Here is a 5,840-nt window from a genome sequence, read left to right on the forward strand (position 1 = left end):
AAAAACACACAAGGATTTATCAAACACCTTGTGTGCAATCGATTTCATTTCAGATTATGTATGATTTTATTGATTTTCAAATCCAATCACAATCTAATTGATTGTGATCTACTCAACAAAACCTCTTTCAAAAGGTTTTAAAAATTTTATTCAAACGTATTGATCACACAATCGACGAATTCAACAATTCGCAAGTGAAAAATAAAAGAGATGGAGAGGGGGAGAGTACACAAGGATTTGTTTAGGCAATTCCCCAATTGAACTCGCTACTGTTACGTCTGCCATCAATTCAAACTTGAATTGAGATAATGACATTAACCTTACTTTGCAAAAGTAGAATACAAGAGAAATGTAGCAATCCAACCCTATAAACCCTAAGTTTGATGTTGATTCTGACACTTTCTATTTCCTTAATCAAAGCTTGATCAAGTAACCCAACAATGCTAATTTGATTCACCGTCTCACACTACTTCTTTGCACGAAACCCCTTGTTCTTCAAAGTTTTCACTCGATCCAATCCAAATTGTGAATTGTTGTAACCCAATATTTATCAATATGGTCCACCGTCCCACGTTACTCCTTTGCAAGAACCTTCCGTTCTTCAAAGCCTTCACTCGATCGGATCCAAATTGTGTAAACTTTTCCAAAACCTTCAAATCCCTAATTGATCTTGAAGGAAAACCCCAACTCGGTTTTCTTATTTGAAACCCTCAAAAATCTCAACCGAATTTACAATTCAATCAAGCTAAACTGAACGTTATCAACCGATTCTAGATGACACGCAAACAAAGAATGATAATGTGTAGTTTGTTTGTGTGTATGCATATAATGAGGTTGAAGATGATGAGAACACTTTGAAATCTAGGTTTCATGTAGGTTTACTCTAGAACCTTACTAGAAATGATGCATGTATGAAGTATATATATGCATGCAAGTTGGAGGAAAAAAGGAATGCAAAAGATTTGAAAAGGAATGCAAATTTTCAAGATTTTTAATGTATGTGTCGACATATATAAGTCATGTGTCGACCTGTTCGATGCATCTGCCGACCTGTATAGGTCAGGTGTCTACATATCGACACATCAAATAGAAGCTACAGCCTTTAAAAATGAGGTACAAGATCTGACTTGAAACTCGTATATGTCGACACATAGGAAAATATTTATTCCATGTGTCGACTTATAGCAAGTGTGTTTTGACCTATATACTTTTTTCCCCACAAAAACTTGTTTTTAATGCATGAAACTTTTTCTAACTCATTTCAAAATGTTTTTTATGCTTCCTAATGCTAAGATGTAGATTAAGACTCAGAGAATATTGTTTAATATATATAAACGCTAAAGTATCATAGTTTTGACATCATATAAATTACATCTAATGAAAAATTGCACTCACATATTCCCTCTTTTTGATGATGACAAAACTTGAGACAATGTGTTTCGTGTCTTCATGAAGGCCCCCATGAATGTATGCATCCCAACTTCATCTTGCAAATGCTTCTTCCCCTTTTACAACATCAAAAAGAGACAAAGAAATCCATGAGAAGTATCTTATAACACATATACCAATATACTACACATAGGCGTTTGCAAAGATAAGAACATCAATAAAACAACACTCACATAGCATAATGTAAATATTGAAAATGCCTAAACATAAATAAAAGCATCTAAAGCAACAATATAATATGGTTGCCACAATTTATGCCAAATAACATATACAATAAACATGAAAGATAAAGGATACAATGCAATCAAAAACTCTTGAGTTGCTACAAAAGTGACACGATTATGTGACATATACTTTTGGTGCTCCCGAATTATGCACACGTATGTGCTCTAACAAGGAAATATATAAATTTATCACCACACAAACCAAAAACAGAGATGTAAACATAACAAAGACACACTACAAAAAATTTATTGACATTATAACATGTTCAAACATATTTCATTTCGGAATAGATAACATGCTTATGCACCAAGAATATATTTCAAGTATGGAAGAAAAATAACATGAAGTAACTACGAGCATATGAATTGAAATACATCAATGAAAAGTAACATGGCGTCTCCTTTTTCAACATGGTCATGTAGGAAGTGGTAACGTATCTCAATATGCTTAGTACGAGAATGTAACATCGGATTTTTGGTAAGATTTATAGCACTAGTGTTGTCGCACATAATAGGAACACATTGTAGTTTAATATCAAAATCACGTAGTTGTTGTTGAGCCACAAAATTTGAGCATAACAACTACTGGCTGCTACGTATTCTGCCTCGGTAGTTGCCAAAGCAACGAAAACCTATTTCTTGCTATGCCAACTGTCATACCCCAATTTTGTTCGGGCATTTTAAATTCATCTAATACAGTTCATTTGTCAAGTTTTTCATTTTTAGCCATATGCATTTTTATCATCAGATAAAGTCACCATAATTATACATATATGCATATATAGTAAAAAAAGTCAACATAAAGTCAATATTTTATATGTTGAAGAAATTAACTAAAATTGCATTTTTTTTATTATTCATTTTGAAAAATAAATTCACGATCATTTGATTTATCATCAAAATATCCATTTGAATTTGATTAATCATTTTTATGTATCATAAAACAAAAATCAATGTTTCTAGAAATCTCAAAATATATCTCATTTATTACATCATTATTTCATGCATATATTACATCATTATTCACTATTTAATTAAAGAAGTTTTTAGAATGCAGTCACACTATTTGCATAATTCCTAAAACACCTCATAACCTGATTCTAGAGCCTATAAATCAACCTCATTTCTTTCACAAATGACACCACCAATCATTCACTAAACTAAGACAAAACTCTATTCATTTTTCTCCTCATTTTCTTTCAAGTCATTTTTTATATATTGAATAGGTAGGCTCTTATTCTTGTTCTTTATTTAATTTTATTGCATTTTAACTATTGCTTTATTTATTTAGTACCTTAATCATCACCATTTTGCATGAAAACTCAATTTATTTTAAATCAAGAGTTGAAAAGTATTCTTGAATCTCCATAAACAAGAGTGATTTGTTGTTGTTTAATGGCTCTTATACTTGTCCTTTATTTAATTCTATTACATTTTTACTTTTGCTTTATTAATTTAGTACCTTAATCATCACCATTTTGCATGAAAACTCAATTGATTTTAAATCAAGAGTTGAAAAGTGTTCTTGAACCGTCATAAAAAAAAGTAATTTATTGTTACTTAATTTTCGTATTTTTTTAATTGTATATTTTTAATTTCTGAGCATTCCATGAAGTTCGCAAGATTGAGTAGATGAATTTTCATTATTCATTTACTCGATTCCATAAAAATTGAGCAAGTTATGGTCAATTTAAGTTGAAAAAATATTGAACGAATGCACAATCCCAGATTGTACAACAACCCTTGGATTGGCCTTATCCCCTTCTTCCGGATTGCGCCACATGGCTAAGCCAGTCCCTGTCTTATCTAGTGCATGTGAATCCGCGTGAACTTGTTTCTTCCAGCTAATCCTGACCGCGTGATCTTCCCTTCCATCTTGATCCAATGCCCAACTTGTTTTTCCTTTATTTTTTTTTATTCTTCATGTTTCTAATTCATTTTTTTACCCAATTTTAATTCCGATTTTGATTTCATTTTTTTTTGCACCAATTAGAATTTAATCTTCTAACATATTAAGAAATCCAGAAATTTTTATTTTTATTTTTATTTTTTATTTCAAGTAATTAATTATTTAGTATTGTCATACCCCAAAATTTTCCCTCCCCTTTTCATTTCTACCCAACTTTTGGTTTGAGATTCCATCTGAATATCCATGACATCATAGTACATCCATTTCCATTGATAAACTCAAAGTCATAGGTTCAAGGGCCTTGATCACACAAATCATGGAAGAAGGGTTGAGTCCCCACATTAAGTTTCATTTTAATGGGTTTGCTTGTATTGGTGAACCTTTCATCTTCGTTATCTTCATCATGGAGCATAGGGGAAACCCTAATTCATTGGTGATGGATTACAAGAATCATTAAGGTCATTCAATCCCTAAAACGCTAATTTCCAGTTATGGCCCTTTCATTCATGCATGTGTGCATTCAAGATTGAGATTCATCTGATTCATCTAGTCATTCATGGAGATTTCTTTGGTTTGTTCAATAATTCATCAGAGGTTCTACTTGTTCATGATCCCAATTCCTTTATCAAGGTGCATTCATTCAAGGTGTTGCAATATTTTGCTTGGTTAAGTTTCATTTGGATGGTTTTGCTTGATTGGGTTTAAAGTCTATTATCAAGGCATATTTCATCTAGTTTAAGAGCATTGTATTATTCACTCAAGTTCAGTCTATCAAGTCATCATTCCATGAAGTCCACAACATCAATTCAATTTCATTCAATTAAATGCAAGTTCAACATCAATGTCATTTCCATTTACAGTTCCATCCTTTCATTACAAAAATGTCCATAACCTACAAAAATTGGCCAAATTTGCTACAATTGGCTTTTTGTCAACTGACCCTCCAATGACCCCCTAAGACCTATTTCTATCTTCCTTGCTATGTTTCATCACTAAAATCCTTGTTTCCTTTGATTTCTTCATGACTAATAAACTTGGTCCATGACTTGGTCCATGTCCAGGTCATACCAACAAATGGACCACCATTTGGACCAGGTCGTAGACCAGGTCCATGACCAGTTCAGACCATCAAACCAACCAGCAAATGGACCACATGAACCTACATAATCCATTTACCATTTTTAACCATTCATTAATCCAATTTCCAAACATTCAACCATTAAACCATCATTCCAATTTCAAAAGCATAGGTCAATCCTTCAATTTCCATTAAACCAAATACCTATTACATTCAACCAAATTCCAATTTACCATTCATCTCACAAGTACAATATTCTAATTATAACCATGATCAATACCAAACTCTAATACACCATCAATTTCAATTACATAACCACAAAACATGTCATTAATTCCCATTACAACATCACAATACAATAATTACAAAACTATAAAACTTCAGCCATCACGATCCTAAGTCAAGTCAGCTACAAGATTCACAAATCCATTGTCCCTAGCAAGCAAAGCCATTCCATGACCAACATGTACAAACACCATTCCAAGATTCACAAATCCATCTTCACTCTTCAACATTCACCCCTTTTGAAAACGAAATTCTCTTCAATAATTCAAAAAAAAACTTCCAAAACTATTTTCACTCTTCAACGCTTTCACTTTTCACCATACTCAAAACTATCTACAATAACGATTATCACATATTCATCCTCCCCTTACGAAGAACAACAAAAATTCAAAAAAGAAACAAGGAGCACGTAAAATAAGAATTCACATAAACGCAAGGAAGAAGAATGGAGATCGAAGACATGAGATTACCTGAGCCACCACGTCGGAATCATTTGATATATTTTTCTCCCATCATTTTCTTTCATCAGCATTATATATATATATATATATATATATATATATATATATATATATATATATATATATATATATATATATATATATATATATATATATATATATATATATATATATATATATATATATATATATATATATATGATAAAAATAATTCATTTGTAAAATTATTTTTTAATAACTATTCATTAATTCTAATAATTTTATTACTTTATTGAGATATTATATTATAATTAATTATATAAATTAGATATTCTAGTAAGAAACAAATATTGATAAAAAAAGACTTAAACTTATATATTGTGTAGAATTTTATCTTTGTTGAATTTTTTAATTTTCAATAGTTTAAACCATTCTATTACTCTATTTACACATTT

The 5,840-nt window shown here is 30.9% G+C and overlaps 1 long non-coding RNA gene across 1 annotated transcript; it reads right to left on the bottom strand.

Annotated features, from left to right (window-relative positions):
- Positions 1-4,812: 4,812 nt before the first annotated feature.
- Positions 4,813-5,465, bottom strand: LOC127121069 (uncharacterized). The gene is made up of 2 exons (XR_007803299.1): positions 5,416-5,465; positions 4,813-5,278 (listed from the first exon to the last, which is right to left on the bottom strand). It is a non-coding gene; the product is annotated as an uncharacterized LOC127121069 (long non-coding RNA).
- Between the last annotated feature and the right edge of the window lie 375 nt (positions 5,466-5,840).

Source organism: Lathyrus oleraceus, chromosome 2 (assembly GCF_024323335.1).
Source record: "Lathyrus oleraceus cultivar Zhongwan6 chromosome 2, CAAS_Psat_ZW6_1.0, whole genome shotgun sequence".
In the NCBI taxonomy this organism is placed as follows: domain Eukaryota; kingdom Viridiplantae; phylum Streptophyta; class Magnoliopsida; order Fabales; family Fabaceae; genus Lathyrus; species Lathyrus oleraceus.